Source organism: Staurois parvus, unplaced genomic scaffold (genome assembly GCF_062004578.1).
Source record: "Staurois parvus isolate SC_StPar_1 unplaced genomic scaffold, SC_StPar_1.0 ptg000244l, whole genome shotgun sequence".
Classification (NCBI taxonomy): domain Eukaryota; kingdom Metazoa; phylum Chordata; class Amphibia; order Anura; family Ranidae; genus Staurois; species Staurois parvus.
Window position 1 is genome coordinate 4,947,906 of NW_028318040.1, and position 14,316 is coordinate 4,962,221.

At 39.9% G+C, this 14,316-nt stretch overlaps 1 protein-coding gene across 1 annotated transcript in view; it reads left to right on the forward strand.

Annotated features, from left to right (window-relative positions):
- Positions 1 to 14,316, forward strand: part of TACR3 (tachykinin receptor 3) — a 267,740-nt gene that overhangs the window by 94,288 nt on the left and 159,136 nt on the right. The window lies entirely within an intron of this gene.

Consider the following 14,316-nt stretch of genomic DNA (forward strand, 5'->3'; position numbering starts at 1 on the left):
AATATGGCCATGTGGCCATATTTGGGCAGTGATTTCAGCCGCTATCCCTGCTCGTCTGTTTACATGGCCAGCATATTATTAAAACCATATGACATCACTGGTTGCTAAGGATATGGTGGGTGCCCGCTGCTTAACAACCATTTACAGAGGAAGAAGGAAGCTGTCAAATATAGTAGTAGTAGAAAAAAAAGTACTACTGTATACATGTCTTTCGGATCTCACAGAACAAGCAAAAAGTCTGATATTTATAAGAAAGCCTGAGCAAGCAAAAAATACATCTTAAACTGTTGTCATTAATTCATTCTGAAAATATATGTTAAACTGAATTTCCACATACCGATCATGATCTTCAAAGAGATAAATATTGTACCTCTTAAAAATGTCACGTTTCCATTACAAACAAACTCAGTAATTCATATTTAGCATGCATTCTAGTTCAAAGCACTAAATATGCATTAGAATCATATATTACCAAGTCCTTTATAAAATACTGGCTGTATTTATTGCAATTAGTGCTTATAAACTGTTTTCCATAATTCAAAAAGTAAATTTACATTCCAGTTAAAAAAAAAATATACACGGTATACGGAGTCACCTTGTGCTGTCATAATAGGAACTATCCCTTGGGCTGATGTTTAAAAAAATAATTAGACTTAAACTGTAACCCTGTTCACACAGGGTGTTAAATTTGAATTGTGTTCTTAAAACAGATTCAAAATATGTAAGCTCCCTAGGACATTGTTGGATAGATGGGTCTTTCTGCTGTTCACCCAGTTCACACAGTCTGTCCTGGACTGACCCAGACCTTGCCAAAATACCTGTAGTGTAAAGTTGACTTTATTTAAAATATACTGTATAATAGGTTCTACAGAAAAAGGAGATTGATTAACCATCTGAATACCAACCTGTAATACCTCTTCATTATCCAGTGCTGTAATGGTTTTATTGAAAAAAAAAAAATAAACATAGTAACACAGGAAAGTGACGGCAGAAAAAGACAGAGTGGTCCATCAATTATGAACCTTCTTTCGTGTGTGTGTTTTTTTTTTTGGGGGGGGGGTTTGTTAACTTTTTTGATTATAGATCTATGCTTGTCCCAAGCATGTTTGAAGTTATTTACTGTTGACTGGTTCACTACCTCTGCTGGAAGTTTATTCCAAGCATCTACTACTCCTTCAATAAAATAGTACTTTCTGAGATTAGTTTTGAACTTTCCTCCAGTTAGTTTAAGGTCATGTCCCCGTGTTCTTGATTTTGGTTTTGTGTTGAAAATACTGTCCTTCTGAACCTTATTCATCCCCTTGATGTATTTAAAGGTTTCAATCATGTCCCCTTTTCCCTTCTTTCCTCCAGACTGTACATGTTAAGTTCCTGAAGTCGCACTCGATATGTTTTTTCCTTCAGACCTTTCACCATTTTTGCTACCCGTATCTGGACTCATTCTATCTTATCCATATCTTTTTGTAAGTGAGGTCTCCAGAACTGGACATAATATTCTAAATGAGGTCTAACTAAAGATCTATATAGAGGAATCAGAACTTCCTTCCCCCTCTAGTGACGCATCCTAGAATTCTATTTGCTTTTCCCATTGCCTAGCCACACTGTTTCCTCATTTTACAATCATCTGAAATAAGTGCTCCCCAATCCTTTTCCGCTGTAGTTCTGGCCAACAATGTATCCCAATGTTGTAGGGATTCTTTTTCCCTAGGTGCATTATTTTATAATTAGAAACCTTGACTGAAATTTCCACTTTTTTGACCAATCTTCCAGCAAAATAAATTAGTTTTTCTTACTTTCTGTTAAAATTAAAAGTCTTAGTACAAAAACCTCATAAACTACCCATTTTTGAAACAAACCAGGGTGACTTCCTTTTTGTCGCAAAGTTTTTGAAAATAAAACTTGCTGGCATTTTGGGGGTTGAAACATGGATCTTGGTAATGGTGCAAAAGATACTAAACATTATTGTATTGGTTGCACGCAGAGGGAGGAGAAGATAAAAGGGTTAATTTACAGGTTGTGCAGGATAAGGGGGGTGAAAGTGTAATTTACAAGTCACCAACAGATCAGATGTGTAGGGAGTAAGAGGGTTAAAAAATGATCTCCCTTGTCAGTGAAAAGATCCATTCATTTATTTAACATTTATTAAGTTTACTACAATTTCGTAATTGTTGTAATATGGTACCATAACAGTAACAAGGCATTGAGCTGCTCGGATTGGCTTGGTAAACTGTGTCTGCATACCAAGCCATCTAACGATGGCTCAGTACACAGCAGTTAAAAGGCATATTGGACAACCGTTATGCCTGTCAGCTCACATTTTGACCACCATGTAGCTCTTCCTGGCCCAGAGTCCAGGCTTTCCTCATCTATACAAATGGGGAAATAAAACTCCACTAATCTGCAAAATGTTGTTCTCAGTCATTGCCTTGGTGGCTAGGCACAAGGTCATGCCACCCCCCCATCTTCCATCTCAATCCAGTGTTATCTGGATTTTGGGCCTTTTATCTCTCTCTCTCTCTCTCTCTCTCTCTCTCTCTCTCTCTCTCTCGCGCTATTAGCACAGCTCAGTTCACAATTCATTCAACACATTTCTCTCTCTAGCCCAGAATCCCTCTAAATGCGGGCTCTCTTCCTCTAGCTAATGCCGGTGGTCAGAGTTAAAGTCCAAGATTGTTCCTGCTTCTCCTATGCTGAGAACACTTTCTCTATGGTCCTGGAGCTGATGGGTAGGGCTAAAAATCAATTCACCAGGATGAAGCCAATCAAGTTCCTACTTCCCTCACTTTTTCTGCAAACTGCCAGGAGGAATTCTCATGTGTGGCTGTGATGATGCTTGGGTTGAGTGGAGGTGAACCATGGTTTGTTGATAGATGTGCTGGGGACTTCGTCCATTGGTACTGAGATCGGGTGTACCTGTGCATCAAAGAACATGTACAATGGCAGTGACCTCCTCAGAGCTCCTCAAGGCAACCAGCTAGGCTACACACTTCCCCCACCGAGAGTCTTTGGTCCTCAAAGTAATAGAAATTTGAATAATAGTAATAGAAAATGTTAATCACAAACTGAATAAACAAATTACACATCATATGGAACAGTGGTGCAAGCACTTTATACCTAGAGCTGCACCTATTTCACATAGAACAAGTGCCCAACCAGATAAATAATTAGATAAGCGCTAAAAAAAATGGGAATAGTCCAAAAGTCCAAAATAGATTATATATAAAGTGCACTGCCACTGAAGTGCAGAAAATCAAATATACTATCTGTGGCCAATCCAAAAGTCCAATATAAATTACAAGTGGAAGCAATCAAAAAATAAATAAATGAAAGTCCATCCACCAAATATTAATGAAATGTGCAGCTTACTGGGTTCAACCACAGCAGTGTGAATGATGGTGTAGGGAACACTACAAACAATGTTGTGCCCTACACTACAAATGAACCTCTTACTGCATGCTACGAATCAGATTCCTCCTAAATGCAGACTTTCCTCCTCTAACCAACTCCAGTGGACAGGGTTAAAGTCTGAGGCGGTGAATGAATCCAATCAGAGTCCTGATTTTTCCTGGTACTCGCTAAGATGTCTCTCACTCCTCCCATATTGGAATACTTTCTCCTCAGTCTTGGTGCCAACGAGTGGGACTAAAGTCCAGCTAACAGTGTGGAACCAATAAAGTCTCTCCTGCACTCTAATCTCTTGCCAGCTATCTATCAAGGCCAGGGAAGGCAGAACATTCCTCAGGCATGGCTGTGATAATGCCCTGGATGAACAGTGGGTAATTAAAGGGGTTGTTAACTGGGCTTTACATCTATAAAATAAACCCATACTAAAGCTATTTCTGTCCTTGGCTTTTTAAGGTGTTACTGTCCTATGATGTGTTATTTTAGCAAATTGGTACACTGACTCCTTATTGGTGATCTGTGCCTGCTTTTACTGGATATTTAAAGCACAAGCTTTCTAAGGTCATATAGTGCATTATTGTAGTATATAATGTACTTATACACAATGGTTTCTGTTAATTAAGTTTAGGAAAATTAGACCCTTTATAATCCTTCCATTTTCAGCACACATGCATCACTTCTGGATTGTACATGTCAAGCAAGGTCATTCTGCTAGCTATATGTGGCCTTGAATGACCTATACAACACAGAGCAACAGATAACTGAAAATCTTGCAGATTGATTGAATGGTGCCTTTTCACTTTGTCAATGTCTTTTGTTTTTTGCATTTGTGCTCTTCTACACACTGTTTGATTCTGATAATTATGCATAAATTATTCAGGGTAATGCATAAACGTAACTCCATGTCTGGTTAATGTTCATTGCCGGATATGCTGAAGAAACTAAGTAATGCTGCTGCTTTATTTCAGTTAAATGTGCAGTTTCATGGTCTGTTCTGTATGGCTTCCTGTATTTCTTTTGGATATCATACTAAAGATCATCTCCCATGCTGTCTCACTCCTTCATCTGCTGATCAGGATTGTTGTGACATTTTAAAACCATTAGCTGATTGATCTGAACTACTTTAATTGAACAATGTTTGCTGGAAATAGATAGATAGATAGATAGATAGATAGATAGATAGATAGATAGATAGATAGATACAGATTAATTATGATGATATATTGCTGTCAGTTGTAACATCCTAGCACCCTGGACATGCTTCATCAGAAAGCAAAATGGTCCACAGTGCCCTAAAGTGCTTAAAGAAGCAAAAATATTATAAAAACAATAACAATATCAGATTAAAAAATAATCTGATATCGTATTAAAATACATTTACATAGGAAAGTGATGATTTTGTTAGAGAGAAAAAACACTCACTGTCTTGCTATATCTTTTTTGGAGTTAAGTGGTAAGATCTTTCTCATAGTTCCTGGCTACATTGTTAAATACTCTTGAATTCCCCATACTAAAAAAAAATTAAAAAAATTAAAGTACATCAGAGACAAAGATAACTAGTGATTGCAAGGTGGAAACTCAAGTGTAGAGGTCCCATTACTAAGGACTTGAAACAACTAAGTGGCTTAACTTCACAATAAAAGAAAAAAAATAATTATAGATGCGAAAACTCTAAAGACATCTTCATTATTATTTACAAAAATATTTACTTGTAGCGGAGTAACGTTAAAAGAATCTATGTAAATGCAAATGCAATTGTGTGACTATTTCTATTATTATATGGTAGTGAAATAATGTATTTTAACATCCAATTGTAAGTGAAGGGATTTTCCACAGAAGATTCCTGCTACTGGTTGATCTTGCACTGCTGTACCATTGGTGGTCCTTATTTCTTTTCTTTGGGAATTATATAGAGATTGGCAAGCAGCAGGACAGTTTTTCATCTGTGAACCACTGGTCAATTTTAATCTGAAAAAAACTACCTTAAAAAAAGGTTTTTCTTGCAAACTGAAATGAATTATATCAGCATGTTTCTGCTGTATGTAAGCCAAGCTAATTGTTAAAAAAAGTATATCCACAACAAAGTATGCACTGTCAGTTTTTGCTGATGAGACTATCTATGACAATCATACTGTTCTGTAATACTGTACCACATATAGCTTTAAGGAATTCCCCAAGTATGTTATTTAAAGGATTTGTGGGTTTTTTCATGTTGCTCTTAAAATATCATGAAAAGACCCTCACCCCACTGTATAGTGTTTAGTTTAATTTTTTTTTTAATTCATGAATGTCCCCCATGCTTTTATTACAATACTTTTTTTGACTATATGCTAGTAGTTTGTCTATTAGCCATACCAATGGCTAGAATCTACTAGCAAGAATCACCCCCAATTGGACATCAATGGGGTTTACTTACTTAAGTTCTGGTTATAAGGAACTGGATTTGCTAAACCCTTGGAAAATCAAACCTGGGAAGATTGAATCTCCCTTCCCTACTAAACAGCCACATTAGAAGAATAAAGTCAACATGCAATATACAGTGTATATAGTAAGAAGATGCTCTGTGCTGTCAGAATGTTGAAGAGCCAAACCCTTGCTCTAGGGGCCTGTGTTAAAGGACTTTGGGCTTGTGTGATGGCATCGGTTTGACATCAGTTTGAGATGCTTCTGAGATTATTCAGAATTCCTTGACAGGTGCATTTCACTTGCAGCTGGCCTTCCTCATGCAGGCTTTGCATTCCCATAGACTTGTGTAGGAATGCAAAGCTTGCTTAATGTAAACTAAAGCCTGTCAACACAGGCCCTTACAAAAAGAACAGTGGCCTGGGCCCCAATAGTTTCACAGTGCCCTGCGCATTACCACAAAAAGTACCATGAAAAGAGGTAATCGTTCTAAAGGACTGGACCAGGGCACCCCCAGTGTCATAAAGAAAGCGCGAGCAAGGAGTGACCAAAACAGCAGAACAAGGTTACTCCTGTGACCTTTGTTTTCCCTTTCCTTACTTTCCTAAAAAAAGAAAAAATTCAGTTTGTGTTGCTATTGGAGATCCCTTCACTTATCTTCTAATGAAACTGTTGTTGCCATGACAGTAGACATACACTGCACTTTAAGAGAATTTATTTTTCCTGATTCATATGGTGGATTTTCACTGACAGAATGATATTGGGTTCAAATTGTGCAAATGTTGATAATACATTCATTTCATCAATTTTTAAAATTTTGTTTCAGAAAGGTTTATTGAAGTGACACAAATAAGCACACAACTGCAATGATCACAACTTTCAGTTTGAAAAATATTGCAGTATGCATATGTATATATAAAAAAAATAGAGAAAAGTGAGACAAGTAGAGGGAATGCATAATGTTATCAAACCAATGCATTCAAAATGTCAGCAAGTTCACAGTGACAATGGTCATACATATAAGGAGGAAAAAAGGTGTATACAATTTGCAAAAATTTGCAAATAAGTCAGCATACTCATTACTAGGGCTTAATGAATATATTCATGTAAACAGGGGTGTAGCACAGCAGGAGATAGTCTAAGTTAGGGGAGATAAAAAAGGAGAGCAGCATGAAAGAGAAACAGAAATAAAAAAGAAAAATAAGAAAAATAAAATGAGAAAATAAAGGGGAGGGGGAAGGGAGGAAAAGGGAAGTGGTCCTGAATTGGGGAAAGATGAGGAGGAACAAAGGAAAAGGGGAGGTGAAGGGAGAAAAAAAAATCCTCTCCCACCCCTCATACCACCCTGGGCCCTCGTGATTTGTTACTGATAGTCGTGGTGGCATAAATCACCTGAATGTAAACAGTGATCCCATTATACTGCCTAGGAGAATCTATGTGCCTTTATCAGTGAAGGCCAAAGTATCATTGGGTAGTTTTACATTTAATCCAGCAATACCAGGTAGAATTGAATTTAGACATGTTATCCTGGGATATGCTAATCAGTTCTCCAATTTCTTCCATCTTCTTGACCACTGAAACCAGAGCAAATGGATTCCCATTCCAAGTCTGTAAAGGAGAAACGCAGATCTCATTCACATGCTAAACTAGAGGAACTGGAAGAGGCTGAAAGTTCCCAGAAAAATGAGGCATACAGCTGCGAGATAAGGTGTCGTTGGGGTTGCTTCCTGTTGCAAAGTATATCAAGTGTATTAAATGGTCTGGTCCAGAGGGTCAGATTGCTTTTTGAGGTTAGAAAATGTTGTATTTGTAGATAAGTCCAAAATGGAATCGTTTTAGTATTGAGCAGGGCGTTGACCTCAGCATAAGAGTCTATCACGTCTATAGAATTGCATAGCTAAAACATTGCGATATGGCCATATTGAAGTCAAGAATTTAGCTGAAATACTGGGAAGGAAAATGGGGATGGAAAGCAAAGGAGTTAATGGGCCAAAATCTGAGGTAGTAGTATGGGCTTTACGAGCCCTATGGTAAGCATCTAGGGAAGGGTTCTCAATGGGTGCTGTTGGGCCTCTAGGGAATGTGCCGAGATAAGAGCCAAGGAAGAGTCTAGAACTGCTGTGGTAAGTGGGATTGTTCAAGATGGACCTAACCCTTTGTTTCATTGTGAACATTCCAATTGACAATGCGAGTGAGTGAGCAAGCAAGCCTGATGATATTGGTGCAGTTCTGGAAGACCTATGACACCCTTGGACTTCAGGAGTATAAATTGGGAATATTTAATCCTGGGGAGTTTGTTCTGCCAAATAAAAGTAGAGCAGTTTCGTTTAAAGGCATTAAAACCAAACAAATTTTAATATACAAAACCTAAGTCTACTGTGGTTGCTAGACAACAAATTATATTTTTTTCGACACGTATTTTTTAAGTTTTAGGACAAATTAAGAAGAGACATTTATCCACAGTGAAAAATAATTTTTTGCCTCTGGTGCATGCAGTTCTTGTAATTGACATCCTTCTCTGATAATGCGTACTTCCAGTTAAAAAAGAAAACAATAGTAACTTTTCTCATAGCTTAGTGTTGGTGACTGACAAACACTGTGGGTTTTTTCAGAGAATAAACAAATATATGCAGTTTAATATTTATTTTTAGTGTAACTACTACCTGCCAAGACTCTGAAGCAAACTGCACAGCCATTATAAAATAATTTATTTTGTTAACCTTCAAATTGACAGAGATGTATACTGTATATCTAGCTATCTATATCTATCTATCTATCTATCTATCTATCTATCTATCTATCTATCTATCTATCTATCTATCTATCTATCTATCTATCTATCTATCTACTGTATCTATCTATCTATCTATCTATCTATCTATCTATCTATATACAGTATATATATATATATATATTTTAGAGTCTCTCCTGGCTAGAAATCTAAGCGTTGCTTCCATGGCAATTTATGAAAACATGCTTCTCTAAAAAGGGAAAACAAAAAGGTCATTCCATTTTAGATGGAAGGACTGTAAGAATTTATGGCTTTAGCTAATCAGAACACTTATCAATGAACTGATTTGCCCTACCAAGCCTTATCAGCAAAGAACATAGCACATAGTATGACACATAGAAGCATGGCCTAAAATTATATATGTAGCACCCTCCTAGCTGAGCTAGGGGGAGCTAGACCCTAATGGTTAGACAAACCATAGGGGTATAATTGTGGTCAGGGCTGAGAGGCACTGCAGGTCAGCCCCTCTAGAATTTACCCCTGTTCTGAGGCTTTCGGAGGAGAGCCTTGGAGACAGTGGGTGGATCTGAGGAGTGGCTGGCTGCACTCTTGAGGGACATTAGCCAATCCCCAACAGAAGGCTTGGCAAGGGGCTGGACTCCTTTAAAAAGTGTAGGAACTTGCTCAATAGTGGTGATGGGAGAAGTGTAGAGTATTGGAGGAAGATGTGAGGCTGGAGGAATAAGGCTGGCAGGAGGCCTAGTGGGAGGGGGCCTGCCTGCGAGCCTGAAGCTGGAGAGGCTTGGAACTCACTGTCCCCCTGAGGGAAGAATACCTGTATAGCAGGGAAGGAGCAGCCCAGCTGATAGGCCTGGTAGCAGCAGCCAACCCACAAGCAGTACAGGAGAAGATCTGAGTGAAAACATTTGCACCCGTGGTCAGATAGGGGAAGGAGCACTTTGGTGAGAAATAAGATTATCCCCCTATTAGTTACTGTTTACCTATCTTATAGGGACAGGAGCCAGATCCCCTGCTCAGGAAAAGACCTCCAGATTTCTGGGTGAACAAGAGAATTTCATCTAGGGTCTTGGGTGGTACATTGTGGAGACACTGGCTAGCTCTCCAACAAAGACTGTGCTACAAAAGAGAAGCTTGTGATTAGTTCCAGGACGTTTGTCCTCAGTTATCAGCTCCCTTGGGCATCCTATACCCCCCTATCCTATCCCAGTTCTAAATCCCCTCAATAAACTACAAACAAAAGTTCAAGGACTGATTTCTGACTTTGAATGCAAGCTTGTGTGGAGAATGCAGATTGACTGGCAGTGCAGGACTCTAGGGGGACTCAAATTTTAAGCAACCCCCAAGGAGGTAGTACTACATATATATAAATGCTGTAAATAAAACATGATAATATTTTCATCTAGATGCTGATGGTCAAAAATGGGGTGAAATGTAAAAAGTCAGGTATATTGTATTCGTTTCCACAAAAAAATAAATACATCTAGAGCTAAAAATGCAAATCCCTATAGATTGTTACTAATTTAATTGGATTAGTGATCATTAAATGATTCATTAGCAGAATGGGTTTTATGAAATTTACTTTTCTCTAAGCTACTTAAAACCAAAGGAGAGATTCTAATACAATACAAACAATTCTAGTGCCCTTGTTTGACATCTTGATATCATGGAAGTTTTTGATGCATTTCATATTGTTTTGCATTGTTGTAGAAGTATGCATTGCACAATGTTGCCATATCTGAGTGAAAATAGGATTCCTAAGGGTTCATGTACACTGCAGCTGATAAACTCACATTCAGGAGCTTTTCTGCATTTTTTCAGCAGCCCCTGAACTCTCCCTAATGTTTTCCTATGTGTCCATGTACACTATGTCGTTTACAGTTGTTTACAGGCAGTTGAGTTTACAGTCTTTTTTTGAACGCACCAAACTTGCGTTCAGGAGTAGATTTTATCAGTGTTTCAAATGCCAAATGCTTGTAAACATGGCTAACTGCATTTATAAGCGTTTGAGTTTAGAAGCGTTATTTAACTGTTTCATATTCAACTGCTGTCCAGAGACTTTTTTCATCATCAGAAATGCATGCAAAGCATTTCCATGTATTCAAATGGACCCAGTACATCAGCGCAGTCAGTTCCAGGTTTTGCGTGAAGGAAAAAAATTGTAGAACGTGCTTCATTATGCTCATGATGGGATCCATAGTGAATACAACCAGAACAGACAGGTAATCTCAACACATACTACTCTCTCTGCTTCTGTTCTCTCTATTTCTCTCAAAATGTCTGAAATAGTTATTTTTTACTGTTTTTCAGTGCATTCTGGGCATTTTGGAAGGTCTCCTGATGTTATCTTTAAAAAACGCTTCTAAACACAAACGCACATAAACGCGGTATGCAAACGCGGCTAAACAGACATTTTTTGACCAATGTTTTCCAGCAGTTTCCATCGTTCAGAAGAGTTTTCCAAACATCCCGTGTACATGGAGCCTAAGGGTCGGACCTTTCCTATTAGCCTTGGGTTGTAATCATTCCTTAGATCAGAACATTTTATTTACACTTTTTAAATGCGATAAGCTATCACAGCTTTTTTCCTGGAATTACTGTATTTTCCGGCGTATAAGACGACCTTTTGACCCTTGAAAATCTTCTCAAAAGTCGGGGGTCGTCTCATACGCCGCCGCCGTCCCCCCTTCCGACGGAAGGGACACTAAGTACAGGGGTGAGCAGAGGGCTGCTGTCTCTTACTTGGCTCCCACGATGATCCAGTCCAGGAAGAGCTGCTCCTTCAGTCACTCCGGTTACTCCCTCACTCCTGCCGCTCGGCTCCGCCTCCTCACCGGTAATTGGCCGCCAGAACTGTAGCTCAGGAAAGGCACACAGGCGGCCAATCACGGGTGAGGAGGCGAAGCTGAGCGGACCCACGAAAATCGAGCGAGGGAGAAGCCGGTAAGTGTGCAGTGCAGAGGTGCTGCTGCAACCACATATGCTGGCTGCAGCAGTACCATACTGGAACAGGAGTCAGCAAGTGTCATTGGTGTCAGTGGGAGGAATAGTGCCCCATCATTGGTGTCACTAATACTAATGATGGGGCATTATTCCTCCCACTGACACCAACGATGGGGCACTATTCCTCCCCCCACTGACACCAACGATGGGGCACTATTCCTCTCCCCACTGACGGGGTACTATTCCTCCCACTGACACCAATGTTGGGACACTATTCCTCCTACTGACACCAATGATGGGGTGCTATTCCTCCCACTGAAACCAATGATGGGGCACGATTCTTCCCACTGACACCAATGATGGGGCACGATTCGTTGCTCTGACACCAATGATGGGGCACGATTCCTCCCACTGACACCAATGATGGGGTGCTATTCCTCCCACGGACACCAATGATGGGGCGCTATTCCTCCCACTGACACCAATGATGGGGCGCTATTCCTCCCACTGACACCAATGATGGGGTGCTATTCCTCCCACTGACACCAATGATGGGGCACGATTCATCCCACTGACACCAATGATGGGGTGCTATTCCTCCCACTGACACCAATGATGGGGCACGATTCGTTGCTCTGACACCAATGATGGGGCACGATTCCTCCCACTGACACCAGTGATGGGGCGCTATTCCTCCCACGGACACCAATGATGGGGTGCTATTCCTCCCACTGACACCAATGATGGGGCACGATTTGTTGCTCTGACACCAATGATGGGGCACAATTCCTCCCACTGACACCAATGATGGGGCACTATTCCTCCCACGGACACCAATGATGGGGCACAATTCCTCCCACTGACACCAGTGATGGGGCGCTATTCCTCCCACTGACACCAATGATGGGGCACGATTCGTTGCTCTGACACCAATGATGGGGCACAATTCCTCCCACTGACACCAATGATGGGGCACTATTCCTCCCACTGATACCAATGATGGGGCACTGTTCCTCCCACTGACACCAATGATGGGGCACTATTCTTCCCACTGACACCAGTGATGGGGCACTATTCCTCCCACGGACACCAATGATGGGACACTATTCCTCCCACTGACACCAATGATGGGACACTATTCCTCGAACTGACACCAATGATGGGACACTATTCCTCCCACTGACACCAATGATGGGGTGCTATTCCTCCCACTGACACCAATGATGGGGCACGATTCTTCGCTCTGACACCAATGATGGGGCACTATTCCTCCCACTGACACCAATGATGGGGCACTATTCCTCCTACTGACACCAACGATGGACACTATTCCTCCCACTGACACCAATGATGGGGCACTATTCCTCCCACTGACACTAATGATGGGACACTATTCCTCACACACTGACACTAATTATGGGGCACCATCATTGGTGTCAATAGTGCCTCATCATTGGTGTCAGTGGGAGGAATAGTGCCCCATCATTGGTATCAGTGGGAGGAATAGTGCCCCATCATTGGTGTCAGAGCGAGGAATCGTGCCCCATCATTGGAATACCATACCATATTGAAATCAAATCTGATGTTTTTTAATTTTTATTTGGTGTGCGTTGGAAGAGGGGTAGTCTTATACGGCGAGTATAGCCCAAACCCTATATTTTAACAGGAAAAGTAGGGGGTCGCCTTATACGCACAGTCGTCTTATACGCCGGAAAATACGGTATTTTGATGATTGCTATTATTTTTGTTTTCCCAAATGTGTAATGCAAATCAGTAAAGAACTGTTTAGAAAGAAATGCCAGCACTCCTGCATTTTCTATCTTCTACAGTGCTTGCTACAATAATTAGGCCATAGAAGTTTCCTTTTTCTAACTAAGATGTAAATGAGCATAAGACTTCTGAGATGTAAGCAAAGTATCTGATGTTCAGAAGGATTAATGTCTTCCAAGAGTGGTTGTGCTTCAAACCAGCTGCTCTTACATTATAACATCAAAGGGAAAAAAATCAAAATTCGGTGGATATTCCCTGTCATTCATGTGTTATGCTCCTCACTTTTTCAGCATGGACAAGGAAAGGTAACCCATATTAAATCTTAAATAACCTAAAGTTTCAACTTTGATATAAAAGTGCTGTTACTTTCCATGACATTCTTGTCTGCTTTTAGTAATGAACAGGGAACTGTCTTAGTTTTCTACATGTGGAAAACTCCTTTTAGTACTTCAAATTAAGTACAAATTACAGAAAGAGCAGCAGCAGTTTTTTTTCTTGTTTTTTTTTTTATTACAAACGGCAAGCTACCTTCCTGAACTACCTTAAAACTTAGAAATCTTCAAAGAATTGGGGATATTAGCTGACAGCTTGTATCAAGTGTAAGGTTTATTAGCCAATGTTTTAAAATTCTTTAACACATTTTATTTAACAAATATACAAATAGCAAACGTAGAGTGCAATTCTGATATCTAGTTTACAGAACATCATGGGCTTTATGAGGAAGAGATTACAGAGGTAAATGTTGTGGTCTCATGTTTGTCAACTGCTTTTTCAGTGACTAAAAAAATAAAAATAACACAATCAATCAACTGATCTGGCCAGAACCTGAGGAAGTCAATTGCACATTTTTACAGCTCTTACTAGGAGAAAGCCTTTCTAAATGTTGAGGTTCAACCTCTTTGCTTCCATATGGAAAGAATGTCCCCTTGTCCTTTGCAATGGCCTTAAACACTTGCCGTCCAGTGTACGTATATAAATGTCCTGGACAGCAAGGGGTTATACTAGGATCATGGCTGCAGCTGCAGCCATAATCTTGGTACTTTTTTTTC